The 19168-nt window shown below is 35.2% G+C and overlaps 1 protein-coding gene across 1 annotated transcript in view; it reads left to right on the top strand.

Moving 5' to 3' along the window:
* The first annotated feature begins 1029 nt into the window (after positions 1-1029).
* LOC125072421 (allatostatin-A) overlaps positions 1030-19168 on the top strand; it is an 81444-nt gene continuing 63305 nt past the window's right edge. The window contains exon 1 of the mRNA XM_047683051.1: positions 1030-1085. The gene's annotated coding sequence lies outside the window, so the exon portion shown is untranslated. The remainder of the gene's footprint in view (positions 1086-19168) is intronic.

Below are 19168 nucleotides of genomic sequence, written 5' to 3'. Positions count from 1 at the left end.
TGAGCATGCCTTTTTTGTGTTCTTTAATCTTATTCCACCACGCCGCTTCAAGGCGGATTAGTGGAATACACATGAGGCAGATTTGCATCAGACACATGCAACCTCGAGATATTTGTTTTCAGCGCCGAACTCGACATGAATTATAAACACATATTAAGCATAGACATTACAGCTTTCCAGAGTTTGAACCCGTAATCTGCGGTTAAAATGTGGTCTAACCACTGGACCAAATCGATTCGATATATAAAGATTAACACTGTGTCGAATAAATTTGACAAAAAATTAAGTGTGTCTTATTTCTAAAAGATAGAGACACGATACGTCAAAGCTGATTTTTACTGTTGATATTATAAATATCTTCAAACATCTAAGACTACAATTTCATGTATGTATTATAGTTTTCGTGGCAATCGTTTCAATTCAAATCAAATCAAAATATACTTTATTCAAGTAGGCTTTCACAAGCACTTTTGAATCGTCATTTAACAAACTATTTAAAGTAAAGCTACCAACGGTTCGGAATGCAGACTCTACCGAGAAGAACCGGCAAGAAACTCAGTAGTAGATTCCGAAAAAATAGTAGATATATTTTAATATTCCTCATTAATTGGAATCGTTCTAAAACTATTATATAAACATATAAGAAAAATATTCCACTAAGTTTCTTTGAGGTGTTTCTCTCAGAACCGGTGGTAGAATTTTTACCATCAATAAGAAATCTTAATAATTTTAGGTTAAATTAAAATATTTAAATTTATCAATTAGTGGGTTTGCGTGAATCCGAAAAACGAACAAAAACTAAATTTAGCTCTTTATAAAGAAATCAGCAGTGATATCTTCTGTCAAACCTTCTTTTTTTAAGTCGGTTAAAACGATTTTCATATTTTAAATGTCCACGCAAACAAAGTTGCGGGCAAAGTTCGTACCTCGATAAACTCATTCAGTTCAACAAGTAAGGCGGATCAGCCCCCGCCTATGGGTGGCGCCTATAAAAGAGAACTCCGCTTTGAGTTCGCAGTTAGTGACGAACGGGAGGCTATGCTACACTGAAAGCTCAACGCAACGTGAACGACAAGTTTGAGCAAGTGAGTATTTATTTATTTTACCTTTAAAAATATTTCACTTTTTCAAATAACGGGACATAATTACGGTGAAACTTTAAGTTTTCTTGAAAAGCTTTAGTATTATAATAACGAGTATTAAACAGTCTTTATTATGAGTTTTTTTAAAAATAACAAATTTTAATTTTTAGTGAATAGTATACTTTTTTTTAACGTAGAATTAAAAGTTTATTTTTATTTATAACTCAATTTATTTTAACACTTTTTTTATTAACTCTATTAATAATACTTAGAGCCCCTTTAACACAGAAACAGTTAATAAAGTTTATTGGCACCATTATTAAAACGGTTTTAATTAACTAATGAACTTCGTTTCACTATCTGTGAATATGAAAAATCTTCATTTTATTAATTTATAAGCCTACTGTAGTTCGCCTACAGGTTTATCTTTACAAAAAAAAGTTAAATTCTTATTTTAAACTGCATTCTACGTCGTAATCCTCGTCTACACTGTAGCGTGTTCGTAGCACTCCTTAAGCGCAAAGCAAAATATATACATACAAAAATATGTTTTTTTAATAAAGTTTTCTTAATAATGATGAGTTAAATTATCTTTTATTTTTCTTTGGAAATCCCGTGAAACAAACTTTCGTAGCAGCTACGTAGCTAGTTCTACTTAGTCAAGTTAAATTCGAAAAGCCCTTGTAATCATTTTTTATCTTATTTACTTTTTACATCATATAATATATGTTTTATTAAATATTGAATATAAATAATTTATAAGATAATTAATCTATATCGAAAATATTTTAAACGACATTTCACAAAAGCCATATTAACGATATGACGAATATTTACAACATGAAATCTAGAAAAATTAAACTAAAATATTAAAAAATTACCCATTAAGCTATTTGAAATATGTATATATATATAAATATATATATATATATACATATACATGATCATAAAAGGAACAATCATAAAATATAAGAAAAAACAACCAAATTTATACTCATTTCTTACTCTACGCTATATGACTTTTTTAACGTTTATATCAATATAAAACGCCTAATTACAATGCTTACGTTAACTTAACAGATTTGTATAGCAAAGTTTATTAAAACAATCCAAGCGAATAAACATTAAACTTCATTCCTAAAATAACTAGGAAGTGTTAAATTATTAAGTTTTAATTAATTAATTCGCATTAAAGCCAATTATGATAAGATGTCTTGTGAGCTTTTTAACTAATTAAAAACAAATCTCAGCAGTATTGAATGAGTTAGAATATATCTTAAAATAATCTCGTCAGTTTTTCTATGTATCATTTCAAGTTTGATAGTAAAATAAATATAAGTTAATTTAAACCACCTCGATTAAAGAGTACTCGTATCTGGAAACAAAGTATACGTCATATTTTATATATATGAACTTCACATACCCTTGACATACAAATTAAATTAAAAAAAAACTTATTGCTTTACACTATATTGTAATTAACTAAATATATAATGATGTTCGATGTTCAAATTATTAATTATTTTGTTAGACTACGTTATCATTTAACAATATATGATTTATTTATAGTCAGAGTGTTATAAAAATTTATTGTAAGATTTGATTTTACGTAAATCAAAGCTACACGGGAGTGAATAAAATAATATTGTTTTACACAGGAATAGATTGATTATAAACTAAGAAATCTTCATAACTTTGAAAAATATGTAAGTGAATGTGTGTGTGTGTGTGTGTGTGTGTAAAATGGTATGATTTGTTACTTCATACGATGCGGTTTAATTATATATTTTTAAATTGTTTTGTCAAAGAGATTAAATCAAATGTTGTTATAAATTGCTGTAAGTTTGTGTCGGACGAATTACAACAGAATTATCAGCATAGTTTGAGCTTGACTTAGGAAAGTTTCACAGGCTCAAGGATTTAACGGAACGCATTTAGAGAAAACAACATCCATGCAATGAATTTGGTGACGTGTTTTTGCAAAGCCTTACTAAAAAAAATACGAAACCATTATACATTAAAATTATATCAAACGATACACGAGAGAGCTTTTATTATTTTATATTTTTCAATAAATTACTGCGCTTCGCAGTATCAACCGATTCAAATTAAGACTTTTGTTGTGAAGCGTGAATTTTATATTCAACTAAATATTTAGTTTGCTTATTATATATGTAAAGATAATATGTCATCTCAAAGACTATCTTTGTCGGTCTTGTACAATAGTTTCGAAAACGTTGATATTTTTGGAACTTAAAGCTTTGAAGCTCAGTGTAAGTTAGGTTACACGTTCTGAAATAACTAAAAGTCTCGTGTTCAAAATATCTTGTCTATATCTGACACGGGCATGAATTAGAAACCTTCTAACAGAAATTTTAAATACATTAAAAAAAGAAAAAATATTATAAATTTTAAATACATTAAAAAATATATATAAACAAATGTAATAGAGTCAATACTGTGATGCGTCATAAACCATACCCAAATATGACCTTAAAGATTTAAGTAATTCTTAACCTTCCAAATGTTGGAAAAATCTTTTATCCTAATTATGTCAATTAACGTCAGCTACTTTTCAAATCAAATCACATTAAACGCTTACGAATCACGTAATTAAAATCGTTGACAATAAATTGTTCAGAAGCATTAGAAGTTCGCGTATCGTATTGTTTTCATATATGAGTTAATTTCACGAAATATATAATTATTTTACATCGAAATGTAACGCACGACAACAGACAACGAAATTAATCATACAAATTCTAACCTTATGAATGCCTTATGCCATTGAATGTGACTCTATTAACGTTTTAAATTTTAAATAAAGTTTAATTTTTGCATATAATTTCATCATTATGTAAGTTTATTCTTTAAAATACACATTTATTTTATGTTCAAGATAAAAATAATAAGTAACTGTGCATGAATACTATGTATTTGTTAAACATAAAAAAAACTAAACTCTAATAACGATAAAAGCTTATGATGAAATTAAATAAACAAAATCTTACTAAATACATAAACAATAGAATTAAAATAAAAAACATTTTAACAAAGTTATTCTTTTAAACTTAAATATGTTAAGGTTCAAGAAATCTAGTGCAATTATTAAATAATATTCTCATCATATGTGACGTATGACGAGTGTGACAATGTAACGCATGTTGTTTCAATTGGTAAAATATAACGAACAATTTGCCCAAACAACGGCACCCACCTTCTTTGATCGTATCGTGATGTTATACCTGTATAGGTACCACCCACTAATATTTATTATTTCTTATCATCCGATAACCATTTCCGAGCCGAGATGGCTCAGTGATTAGAACGCATGCATCTTAACCGATGATTGCGGGTTCAAACCCAGGCAAGCACCACTGAAATTTTATGTGTTTAATTTGTGTTTATAATACATCTAGTGCTCGGCGGTGAAGGAAAACAGCGTAAGATAACCTGCATGTGTCAAATCAACGAAATTCTGCCATGTGTTACCACTAACCCGTATTGGAGCTGCGTGGTGCTCCAATCCTTATTCTCAAAGGGAGGCACAATTCCCACTGCTGGGCTAAGGCCTTCTGCCTTAGCCCAGCAGTGGGAATTGTACAGGCTACTACTGTTGATAACCATTTCAACCTTTACCATTATAAATAAAAAAATAAATAAAAATCAATTTGAATAGGAAAGAAATCTGGTATAAACTTCAAAAAGAGAGTATACATATGTGTATTTATATACATAAATACAGATACAATTACAGACTGTCGCGTTTTTCCTTTTACTAGTGCAATATGGCAATTACGCATTTAAAAATCAAATATTAAAAAAAAACTAACTCTTTAATTTCATAATATATGGATAATGGATATATAACAATGTCTACACTGTTACTTGTCGATATCGATGTTATCATTAAATAATTTGGTGAAAATAATCTAAGGTGATTACTTTTTTATGGGTGATAACAAAATATGACCCAGCTTCCCGGCAAATTACGTTTGCGATGTTCAATAATAAAATCTATCATTAACTGTTCAGCAAATCTAATCTTAGGTAAAGTGGTCGTTGATGAATTACGCACAGATCTAGGAACGATAATATTACCTTAACTGTTCGTTCTGGCTATCAGGGATACAAAACAACGGTTTTGACTGATTGATGGTCACCATAACTTAATTTAATAAAAGAGTGACTACGGAGTACGGTAGTCGAAATTTATGTGGTTAATCAATATCCCATCTTGATAATAAGCCGCCAAACAGCAGTACCCAGTACTGTTCTGTTATGGTTTGAAGGGTGAGTGAGCCAGTGTAACTAAAGGCACATACATCATTACATGGTATAAAACAAAATCGTTTTCCGCTGTCTGTCCTTGTGTAATGAATAGATAAATAAATAAATATTGGACAAAATCACATACATTACTGTGATCACAATGTAAGTAGCTAAAGCACTTGTGTTATGGAAAATCAGAAGTAACGACGGTACCACAAACACCCAGATCCAAGACAAATAGACAAAGACTCGGCCGGGAATCGAACGCGGAACCTCAGAGTAGCATATCCATGAAAACCGGTGTATACACTACTCGACCACGGAGGTCGTCATTTTAAAGTCAAAGTCAAAGTCAAAAATCTTTTTCTTCAATATAGAAGTGTTTACACTTGCTTATTGATTGTCAAAAATTTACCACCGGTTCGGAATTTAGCACCTCGGACCTGAGAAGAACCGGCGAAACAAACTCAGCGGGATATATATATTTTTTTTTTAACCTTTTTCCATGTACAATTTTAGTTATTTGAAACAGCCTACTTTAAGATTACCCAACGGATGTTATGCGTTTTTTCCAATAGATCGATTGATTCCTGAGGTAGGTTAATAAGTATAAAATATGCACAATATAGTAGACTGATAACTTTAGAGGTTTCTAAAGTGATGACGTTGCGCTTACATTGTAAACGCTGGCTGAGATAGATCAAAATAATGTACTTCAGTATAGTACACCTTAAAAAGGTCTTCAAAAAAGTCCGTGATGGTATATGTCTATCTCTCAGGCTTATTTTTGAAGCGATTTTTTTAACAATACTGCAAAATCCTTATCCAATTAAGTACCTTAAGTACATTGTGCATATAATATAGATCAAAATGGTCCTTTCCAGCGGGTAATTTAAATGAATATTTTCGAAGATAATATAGATTAACGCAGGGATAGGTCGGTTTGTATTGTCTAATTACTGAATAACTGTGAACGTTGTTATACATTCTGTAGTATATTTAGTATCAGCAGTGCACCCGTGCGAAGCCGGGGGCGGGTCGCTAGTGTACCATAAAAAAGCAAAATAAAGCGCGCGTTCCTCGATTTCCTGTTACACACTTCCGTCCCTTTTCACGAAATATCTCGCAAAGATATTACATATAAAAAAGTTCTCATATTCATGTTAAAATTATTTAACGTAATATTGGTAAAGAAGGCATATTATTCGATACAAGATTATATAGATGATAAAAAAGTGTGTAGTTAATACTCGTTGACTTCCTGGCAGGATATTACATTATTACATACATATATAATTGTATTTAACTAACATGACTATATATTTTTAAATGTTGAATTAACTGAGTTTCTTGCCGGTCCTTCTCGGTAGAATCTACATTCCGAACGGGTGGTAGCTTCACATAATATAGTTTGTTAAATGACGTTTCAAAAGTGCTTGTTAACGTCTACTTGAATAAAGTATATTTTGATTTGATAAATAAATGTAATTAACGGGTTAGTCATTAATACCATTAACAAATTATTCAACTGTCAAACAGCATAATCTGTACGTGTCGTTTGGAGTGCAAGTGATTTAGTGTACTTGCAGGTCCAGGGAATATAACGTCTAAGATTTCAGATTACACTTAAATCTTAATCAAAGATTTTGAGTACAAATCCAAGCAGACACCGCTGATAATCCAGATTATGTTTATAATTCATCTCGTGTTCGTGAATTTTAAATTCTTTAGAAAAATCTGTCACGTGTGTATTCACTACCGAATGATGGAATACGTCAAAATTGCTCAAGGATAGGAAGACCTTAGACCAGCAGTGGGATATAAACCTTTTACTTAGCATGTTAATCTTCTTAATTTGCATGTTGTATCTAAAATTACCAATTAAAAAGGTAATTAAAAAGTCCCCATAAGTTTTTAAAATATTCTGCCCGACTAGGTCTATCAATCGATGCGAGACTATTAAAAAGTTAAATGAACTATCGTCGTAAACTAATTTACCTTTGATTATTTATATTTCTATATAGACCGTCAAAGCTTGGAACGCCTTGAAAAAAAATAGTGGTCACGTAAGTTCACGCACACTAGTAAAGTAATCGTTTGGAGATAGGCAAGAGTCGCTGTCATGCACACCAAGATAACAAAGTCGGCTCGTTTTTTTTAATCCGATATTCTATTATAGTTTTGTAGAGCGACACTCTATCAAGATACATAGGTATATAAATAATCTAAGTGGCATTGATGGTTATACAATACAATATGTACAAAACAATACTAGAATTATTGTATTACAAATGAAAAAATATGTATTCATTGTTATTTGTATAAAAGATAATCCATCGAGTTTTATAATTATTTATTAGTTTCATTCAATAGAACAGAGACTCGCTGGAGTTAGACAGAATGGCAGATTTCAAAAATACGTTTGCGTTTTTTTTTTACGTTAGCGCCAATGTCTATTCGTAGTAAAAGATACAACAATGGTTCTGTCAGATATATTAAACATTCCTTACAAGGCTAACTTTTGGTAATAAAGTGTTATTTTGCAAGTGCCTGTATTAAATCCACTAAAGATTCAAACTTGAACACAATAATACTATATATTGTTTGGAGATGAAACATATAATGAGTGCAGTAATCTATCCAGACCCTACCACTAAGTAACATTCAGAATCAGACATTTAAAATTTAATTATCCTTTGTGCCTGTAGTAAAATTGGCTCACTAACGGTTAAATTTAATAATACAAATACGGAATACAATAATACTAAATTTCTGTTTAGCGGTAGAATACGTCATGACTTTTACCTACCCAGATTTGGACAAAGTCCGACAACCACTACATGGTTGTAGGACTTTGTGCAAGCCAGTCTGGGTTACTTACAAAAATATATTTCGATTTTTATTTTCTTATAATAAATGTGATTTATTAATACTAAACATATTTTCGATCGGACATCGATTTTTCTAAACACACACATTATTGAAATTTTAAATATAAATAAACCAAAATTCAATACTACTAAGGTTGTATATACACAAACATAGTGACTTCTTTCGTATGAATACTATTGATTTTTCTATACTAGATTGTTAAATATTTGAAACTAGTATTCCCCTATTTAAAAACATGAACTATTCAGTTAATTATTTTAATAGATTAAAGGATAGCACGTGAGCAAACAAGAATGTAACCAACATTACAATCACTTAAGCCGATTAGCGGAAGGAAAAACTTTTCACAGTATACATTACTGGCCTGTAAAGCTACTTGGCTAAACATAGGACATAATGATTTTAATGCGTGTATATTTCACAAATTAAGTATCAACGGCGCAATGGTTTACGAACCGCCTTCGATGTAAAAAGTCGCAGGATCGTTCCTGACCCCTTGGGCTATTGTCGTTCCCACTCCAACACAAGTGATAAGCTTAAAAAGAGGGGTAAATATGAATATTATTAATTCCATATAATTTGGGGCATGTATAAGAAAAAAAATGTATGTAAATAAATTTGACAATCTTAAAAATAAATCTTCAATAAATCTACGTACAGTGGTGCCCTTATTTAAAAACAAATTCAAACATACATCTGTAGAGGTATTCCGTAAGAAAAAACTCGAAAATCACCGCAAAACACGACCGTGACATGTCAGATTTTGATATTTAAAATACATGTATCAAAATGTCGTATCACCGCAAATCGGTTATTTACATTTCATGAGTGAGATACAAAGTGAATTCTTACAGTATCGCACTTGTGAATACGATAGTGAAAATTAAACGTAACATATGTAAACGCATGTCGTGAATAGCTTTTCAACGGCTAATTTAATATGGACATTAACATTTATGACAACTTTAGCACTAAAGTATAAGTAATTGCACAATTCTTTTACGGTGCTTTCAATACTTTTAATATTTTATTTCTATTATAGACCAACTTATACCAAAAATCAATTTATGTAAGACATAAAGTATCATTGATTTAATCTATAATACATTCTTAATTTAAAATTACAATATTGTACACGACACTAACAAGCCAACTTTTCACAGATAAAACGATAATACTTTAAATTGAAATTTATTATAAAAAAAAATTCTTAAAAGAATAAAAAATAAACAATCAATAATATTTTTTTTATATATAAAATAAAGTTGCATAGAATTAAAAAAGGTATCGTCGTCGAATTATTAACTCATTGAGACTTTGTTTTTAATATAAATATATCTTGAAGTATATTCGACAGCGATTCTCTTGATATCCCACCCGCTGTATTTATTATGACGGCAATTTATAGATTTACTTGATAGAGCTTTATGCTAGCTCGTTTTAGTAGGTACCACCCACTCATCAGATATTATTGTGTTCCGGTTTGAACGGTGTAACTAAAGTCAAAAGGCACATAATATCTTTGTTCCTAAGGTAAGGATTGGTTAATATTTCTTACAGCGCCATTGTCTATGAGCCGTGGTAACCACTTACCATCAGGTGGCTCATTTGCTCGTCCGCCTACAAATATCAGAAAAAGAGACTTGAAATAATTGTAAATTTTATTTTATTAAATAAGTTTGAAATGACTGTAAATTTTCCAACTGTATTTTCTGTTATTCAAGAAAAATAACTTTTCAGCCATCACTTCGGTCTCGTCCAACAGTCTATCTGTTCGTCTGATTGATAACCGTAGAACGCTTAAAGTAGTGCAGATATTTTAAGTAAACACTGAGAATTTTTCTTTAAGGGTTTTAGCTAACGAAGTAATTTATTAAGTAAAAATGATTCTTTAAAATATACTAAAATTAAAATTTAACTAAAATATTTGATATGACTATCGGCTAAGTAGAAGGTAACTTAAATTCGTCTAAACTGATTTGGGATTTGTGCAACCTCTACTCGTACTTAGGTAGGACTCATTACATATTCTACCTCAAATAATAATACTCAGTAATGCTGTGTTCTGGTTTGAAGGGTGAATAAGCCAGTGTAACTACAGGAATAAGGGACATAACATATTATAACCCTAAGCTGGTGTCACACTTATATTTCACAATTCGTTCGTTCGCCTATTTAAATAAAAAAAGAACATTTCATGACTCAATAGAAGCATCTTTTAACATCAATTTTAAATTACAATTCTTTGATTCGCGTGTTATTGAATAACGAAAATTTTACAATTAAAATGAGTGCATGTAAAACCACTATAATTTATTCCCACGATTTGAAACACACGGTTAATACAAGAATATTATCATATGATATAATATAATATCCAACGTGAAAAACTCATATTACAAAACAAAAGACAGGCGAAGAACGCAGCACATTATCGCGAAGCAACGAAAGCGAATTCGTATATAAGTTTATTATTAAATACTAGTTGCTTTTTGTTGCGTTTTGTCGTTAGGTTAGTTTTATGTCTATATAAAAAGTAGCCAATGTTAGAGTTCAAGCTTCATATCAAATATGATCAAGTTCAGTACAGTTGTTTCGCTGTGAAAGAGCAGCACACAGACAGAATTATTTTCTATAATATCAGTATATATAAGTAGATGCGCTTAGCAGTATCACCCGCTTTGAAATAGTATAGACGTGACTAGCGTGAATATACTCTTTTATTTTATAATAATTCAATAGTTAAACATTGTTAATTATATTATGAGTGTATTACACGATATATTAATAATCGCAACAGTCACGCTTGACTGCGAAGTTGGTCTAATAGCTACATAAAGATTCGGAGGTTCCGGGTTCAGTTTCCGACTCCGCAAAGTCAATAAATCATTCTTGGGGCAAGGTATCCGCTTCTATAATAAAATTCCGCAGACATTTTTAACTTTACCGTTTCATAGATTTAAGTCAATTGTAAAAAATACATTGGTAAAGAAGGCATATTATTCGATACAAGAGTATATTGACGATCAAAAAGCGTAGAGTTAATGCTTGTTGACTTCCAGGCAGGAGAGATAACATATATGTATAATTGTATTTAACTCCCGTTAAATACAATTTATTTAGTCCCGTGGGAAGTATGATGCGTGATAATCGTGGCTCCTACGCCTGAGCCATTTACCATTGTGTCGTATTTGATGTCCAATTGAATTATAAGAATGAGAGACTAAGATTGCATCTGTGTTTGCTCACACTTATGGTTTGGCTGGTTTCTCTTCAAATTTGTCGCCGTGACCGAAATCGGTCGGAACGACGTGATTAATCGTAAGAATTTAAAATCTTTACTTTAGCGTTTCTTTGCGTAAATTCCTAAGTGTATCAAACCTCTCCGTTTCCCTTTAAGTGAACCTCAAATTCGTGTGATATAAAGGATATTTTTGCATATCTTAGGATAATAAAATAACCTTAAAAGCTACGAAATACTTAAAGAATTTTCAAACGGAGATAGCGTAAATTTCACAAATCGCTTACGTCGAATAATAATTTTACGGTTTTAAATGCGTATATTTTAAAGTTATCTTGCTTTTGAAATTCGAAATTCATTTTGTGAATACTTGTGAAGTATTTAATATACTTTATGTGTTATATGTAAATCAAAGGTAAAATAGCTGTAATTTAGTTACCGATAATATTTATTCATTATATCTCGTTGTACTAGCTTACTTGTAAGGTTGTAGATCTCGAGGTCCTTGATTCAAATACCGATTCTGTCATATATTTTTTTCAAGGAATTCTGGGTAACAGTCTGGATTAAAGAAGTTGTCAGTGTTAAACTCATAGGACAAAGAAAGCCAGTTAAAGATCGTCTGCGTCTGACCCCTCTCATGTCATATCAGAATAAGTTTGAGAAGATAGGGTGGCATAATTCCTATAATCTCATTGTCAGAAATGTAAATCACCTCTGACTCTTTTCTTGGTTATTCTTGAAATCTGTATTACGAATCGATAGTAGCTTAACATTAATTTTGTAACATAACTTACTTCTAGGAGGCTACTTGAATCTTATTTATTAATAGCGTAAGCCGATATTTGTCCCAGTGATTATGGGACGAAGCTGCATTTAAAAAATCGGTTATAATGACATTTTGAAGATGTGCAGAAAATTAAAGAGGATTCTTAATTGCAATTTACTTAATTGTTACGATTTAACAAAGAATTAATTTTAGAGAGCGGAATAAAGTTACTGACCGGTTAGAAAGCAATACTACGGCTGTATGAAAAAATATTCAAAACGTAAACAATGATCAACGAATGTATACTATTTGATATTAAAAATTAAAACATAATTTTGGCGCCAAATTTCCTAAAAAATATTTTTAAAAAAACGCGAAGTTTTGCGGCAGACCCACTAGTAAAGAATACATTGATATAAAAATATCAATAAATACAAAACCGCTACAGACAGGTTTATCCAACGATATCACATATTTTAATCCGCTTATGTGAAGCTACACACGTAAGCGTGACGTGTACCTTTGAATCGTTAATACCGCGCTCTCTGATCAAGCGCGTATTGGTAATCGGTAAAAATTATTATATTACAGGATTATAGGTCTTTCAACTTTTTTTTACAAGAAATATGTTCAGTAAATCGTTTGACACTTAGTCACTTAGTTATTGCGCTATGATCGACGAGAAGTACTGGATGGTATCTTTCTGATAAAGTTCTGCCAAAGTTCCATCTTTTCTCTCATTAAAAGTTGTTGTTGGTGCTATGCGTACCTTCTCCCCGTAAGCGTTGTCGGGAGTCGGAGTATTCTCAGTACCTCGCGAACGTCCCTAGCTTGGAGTTAAAGCTGTGCCAACCATTGAAACGTCGCTTGAGTATCTGAAAAGGACCGATTGGGTACCGGTGTTTAGTGGATATTCCGGTTATATAAATTACCAGTAACTCATTATTGTCGAGTTAGTACTTCTCTTATTATCACTTTTAAGTTATTGCAATTATATAACTACTAATTAAAATATATATAGTTCTCCGATATAAACCCTACTTATACATAAACTTCGAGTGTACTGTCAAATATAATATATTTTAATTAAGGACAGTTAAACAGCTTGGGTATATATGTAACAGAAAATAGTGGACATTTTGATACGAATATCTCCTCCTGGTTTTGAATTTGGCTGTTGACACTTTTTTATTAAAAAAATAAATTGTTCAAAGGCATCGAACTATGTCGATTATGATTTGATGATATACGCACACTTATACACGTAGAGTACTACACACACAACACGTACCAACACGCAAACGAAACACGCGTGAATATTACAAATGTTGAACCATTTCCTGAAAACAGTTCCACAACTTCAGGAGCCAAATGTTATCTTATCGATATGAGAAATAATCTATTATTATTATCTAGAATCTATGATAGAGCCGAGATGGCACAGTGGTTAGAACGCGTGCATCTTAACCGATAATTTCGGGTTCAAACCCAGGCAGGCACCACTGAATTTCCATGTGCTTAATTTGTGTTTATAATTCATCTTGTGCTCGGCGGTGAAGGAAAACATGAGGAAACCTGCATGTATCTAATTTCAACGAAATTCTGCTATATGTATATTCCACCAACCCGCATTGGAGCAGCGTGCTGGAATATGCTCCAAACCTTCTCCTCAAAGGGAGAGGAGGCCTTTAGCCCAACAGTGGGAAAATTTACAGGCTGCTAATGCTAAAAAATGCTAGAACTATGATACATTCTCCCAAAACAATAAGAGCATAAGATCTAAATCCATAATTGGTAAACATTTCAAAACAAACGTAAAAACTAAATCCACTTAACTAGCACAACAACTGTCGTTAAGCGGTCGCAAGAAATAAATCACTTTACATAAAACTTTACAAGTCGAGTAAAAAGTTAAATACGAGTGTTATTAGTATTCCTTAGCACCGAATTTCGATTCAGCCAAACTGATAGACTTGGCGTCTGTTTCGGAAATATCATAGCGTATAAATATAGGCAGTCATAATTGCACCTTTGATTTTTATCGTATCACGTCTTAGTGTATACAAAGTGTTTACGACGTCTTCAATCGTGTTTCGTCTTCGTCTTTGTCATTCTCAACCATTAAGAATTTTCGGAGACTATTCGACCTCATACATTTTAGATATAAATTTACATATTTAGGCCATATCGTAGGCCTGCATATCATTTTTTGTTTAAACACGAGATTAATCTATATACATATATATATATACATAAGCGAAATACCACTCACTGGTTAATCACGAAATCTCAGAAACTATAATACCTACAAACATAAAATTTGGCAGGTAGGTTCCGTATAGGGTGTAGACATCCGATAAGAATGGATTTTACGAAACTCCACCCCTAAGGTAAAACGGAGTTTGAAAGTTTATCATTGTATAAATTTCGCGCAGATAAAGCCGCAGGTTCAGTTAGTTAATTATAAACACAAAATTAAAGCACATGAAAAATTGTACCGTCGTGTTCACGTACATAGGACTAACTCAGCTCTTTTAAATTATTTTTTGAACGCATTTATGATTAAACACTTTATACATATTTCTAATGAGTATTCCACGTGCCTCGGAAAGCACGTTAAGCCATTGGTCCAGCGATGGAGTTCTTTCCGGTCGTGCCGGATGCGCCGTCCCATCACATTACGAGTGGGGATAAAGCGAGCATGTGTGTTTGTGCACACAATTGAGGTCTACGATAAGTCCTGCAGGCTAGTTTTGGCTGACTAGTTTCCCCGGAGATTGGCCTCCAGCTACAATCAGGAACTACACCTGTCTGTATCAATTATAAAAAATGGTTACAGAGTATTCGTATAAAATAGTACTCATTTTTTCTTCACTTGAAAAATACGTGTTGAATCTAAATTTCAGTCTAGCCTTTGTGTGGCTTTTAAACACTAGTCAGCTTTGTTTGAAGAGTTTATAGAGACAAATAAGCTTGCGTTTCGTTTCACTAGAACCTGAGAATGAATATTCAAAGGTTTGACTAATTCTTGCTAAAATATATATACTTTTTTTTAAGTTATAATTTCGCCACAGGCGTGCTGTCCGCGCCATCGACATTAATCGACAAATTATTTATAATTTTTATTATATTATTTAAATACGCGGAAAAAAAAAACAATTAAAAACTTTAACAAATAAAATGTTTTAATTTTTCCTTTTATAAGTTTCAATAAATAAATAAATCACACTTATGATAAACTAAAAGAAATATGGTAAGTCAATTAATATTATATCGTCATGTTGGCCATGAAAATTTCTCTTTTGAAAGACAGACAGAAAGTCAGAGTTACTTTTATTTATAATATTATTAAAGATATATTTTTAAATAAACTTATATTGTAGAGTCACGTGTCTGTGTTTTTACAACGGACTTCCGATTCTACGAAATACTTCCAATAATACCTTTACAAGCAAATACTTTACGAGATGGCCCAGTGGTTAGAACGCGTGCATCTTAAACGATGATTTCGGGTTCAAACCCAGGCAAGCACCACTGAATTTCATGAGCTTAATTTGCATTTATAATTCATCATGTGCTCAGCGGTGAAGGAAAACATCGTGAATAAACCTGCATGTGTCTAATTTCATCGAAATTCTGCCACATGTGTATTCTACCAACCCGCATTGGAGCAGCGTGGTGGAATATGCTCCAAACCTTCTCTTCATAGGGAGTGGAGGCCTTAGCATAGCTGTGTGAAATTTACAGGCTGGTAATGTAATGTAATTATTATTAATCCATTTTATATAGTTATTTCATTTGTTTATATCAATTTTTCCTACAAAATTATTCAATAGCAGGAGGAGATTATAAATGAAGCTTGGATTAACTTAATCCATGCGATTTGCTAATAGATCTGCTGTAATACAAGTCTTATATATCGATAACGTAAGCCAATTTTTGTCCCAGTGATTATGGAATGATAGCAGCACGTAGAGGATCGGTTATGGTCTAATTTAAGGGGGAAAATTAGAGAGGATTCTTGATTGCTATTTAAATTGTTACGATTTAACAAAATAATTGATTTTAGAGAACGGAAAAGTTACTAGCCGTGTAGAGAACGGCGATAGAGATATGGCTGTATAAAAAAACAAATGTAAAACGTGCGAACATACGTCGTCAGCTTACAACGTAATTAAATCAAAACTAAACCTGCCATTGGTTTCTAAATTCCTAAAATTCTGTTGAATAAATTCGAGTTTTGCGGGTGACCCACTAGTACTTGTTTAATATATGTATAATTGTATATGTATTAATACATATTTGTTTATAATATAAAACTATTCTACCCTTGAGAATACCATTCAAAATAACAAAAAAGGTTTTAGTTCTTATATATGTTTTAAAAAATAACTTTTTCTGTTTATTAATTGATTATTTTTGTTTGCTTTAATCAATAAAATTTGATTGATTTCAATAAAGTGTAATGCGTTCAACGGGGAAATTCTGCTGGCATTCCTGCCATTCCACGCGGTCATGATTTATACAATAACAATTTTAATGAATATTTGTATATTAATTTTAATTACTAATTTAATGTTAATAATTATTATTTATGAAAAAACTTTTTTTATGTTATATGTATGTTGGCGGACGAACATATGGGCCACCTGATGGCAAGATGGTCACCACCGCCCACAGATAATGGCACTGTAAGAAATATTAACCATTCCTTGCATCGTCAATGCGCTACCAACCTTGAAAACTAAGACTCACCCTTCAAACCGGAACACAACAATACTGAGTACTGTTGTTTGGCGGTAGAATATCTGATGAGTGGGTGGTATGAGCCGAGATGGCCCAGTGGTTAGAACGCGTGCATCTTAACCGATGATTTCCACCACCACTAGGAAACTTACAGGCTGCTAATGTGTGTACCCAGACGGGCTTGCACAAAGCCCTTTTTTTTTTTTTTTTTTTTTTTTTTTTTTTTTTTTTTCTCGCTGGAAAAACGCGTTACGCGCTTCCCCCACGTGATGGAAGGTGGGGGGGTGTGTGGGACTCCCCGGAGCCCTGGACGCCGAGTGCGCCCAGGTACGCCGGGTTTACCCACTAAAAAACCAGCGGTACCCTCTCCGTCTTTCGGCGGGCGCCACGGGATCGCTTGCGCATGCTACCGTGACGCCCTGACGGTCGGCCCGCCTATGCGGACCTCCAACACCTAGGGGGGGTTCTCGGGGTACTGAGACCCCCCCTAGTCCCCGCGACGCCTATTGAGGCGGGGGGAGAAGGTGCGCGTAGCGCTTCTTCCTCCTCCCCGGTCGTCTTCGGCGGAGCGGGTCTGCAGCGGCATCCTCTTCCCGCTCCCGCTCCGCGGCTTCCTTCTGCGACATCACGTTTTCGCAGAAGGAGCGCATCTCCGACCAACACGTCTTACTACCGAGCATTTCGTTGACGATGCTCGGCAGCGAGAGGTCTCCGCCCATAGTCGCCGCAAGGGTGTGCCTCTGGGGCCCCCACGCAGCACACTCACTCAGGGTGTGGTGCGCCGTGTCGACTGGCGCACCACACTCGTGGCAGGAGGGTGACACCTCCCGCCGCGCTATCCCGTGCAGGTACTTACCGAAGCATCCGTGCCCGGTAAGTACCTGCGTCATCCTGAAGGTGAGTGTGCCCTTCTTCCTCTCGACCCAGCGACTCAAGTGGGGCCGGATCGCCTCCACTGTCGCCAGGCCCGCCGTGGGTGACCCCAGATCCTCCTGCCATCGGGCGATCAGGGCTCGCTGGGCTAGAGCCCTGATCCGCCCGACCTCCGCCGACCCTGGACGGTCGCCGTGGTTCCTCGTCTCGACCCGGAACCGGTACACTTCCGCGAGCACCTCCGCCTGGAGCTCCCAGGGCGGATCGCCCGCGAGAAGTGTCGCCGCAGCCCACGACACCGTACGGTACCCTCTGATGCCTCTCACCGCTATGACCCTCTGCGGCTTACGCAGCAGGGCCCGGTTGTCAGCGGTGAGGGCGTCGACCCAGATCGGGGCACCGTACAGCGCCATCGACCTCACTACGCCGGAATATAGACGCCGGCATAGCGATCCCGGCCCCCCCACATTCGGAAGGAGGCGGCCGAGAGCGGCGGCGGCGTTGATGAGCCTCGGGCCGAGATGGACAAAATGCTGCCCGAAGCTCCATCGACCGTCCAGGATGAGGCCCAGATACTTCATCTGGGCCTGCACCTTGATCACCGTCCCCCGGACGGTGATACTCGCCCCTCGTGGGGGTCCTTGCCGTGGACCGTGGAACAGGAGGGCCTCCGTTTTGGATATGGAGACCCTCAAGCCCAGCATTCCCATACGGTCCACGGTGAGAGCCGTTCCGACCTCGGCGAGGCGTGCCGCCTCCCGAAAGTCCCGCCCAGTCGCCGTGACGAGGGTGTCGTCAGCGTAGCACAACACCCCCATCCCGGGAAGGACGGGAGCTCGCAGGAGCCAGTCGAAACCGACGTTCCACAGGATTGGGCCGAGAACCGACCCCTGTGGAACGCCGCAGTCCACCCGACGCCGGACCAACCTCCCATCGACCCCCGCCCAGAGGACCTCCCTGTCCTGGAGGTACGCCTCCAGCAGCCTCCTGAGATAGGTCGGCACCCCATGGTATCGGAGTGCCTCCCGTATCGTCTCGAAAGGGAGACTGTTGAAGGCGTTCGCCACGTCGAGCGACACCGCCAGGACGACTTGCCCCCGGGCCACCGCTTCCGTCGTCCGAGTCTTCAGGGCGTCCAGGGCGTCGACCGTCGACCGGCCCGCCCTGAACCCGTACTGAGCCTCTGAGAGACCCGGACCGACCTCTTCGAGGTGCTGAACGAGACGGGCTGCGAGGACCTTCTCGAAGAGTTTGCCCGTCTCGTTCAGCAGCACTATTGGCCTGTATGCCGAA

This window comes from Vanessa atalanta, chromosome 21, assembly GCF_905147765.1.
Source record: "Vanessa atalanta chromosome 21, ilVanAtal1.2, whole genome shotgun sequence".
In the NCBI taxonomy this organism is placed as follows: domain Eukaryota; kingdom Metazoa; phylum Arthropoda; class Insecta; order Lepidoptera; family Nymphalidae; genus Vanessa; species Vanessa atalanta.
Note: the sequence above shows the minus strand (reverse complement) of the source record. Positions and strands in the feature narration are given on the sequence as shown.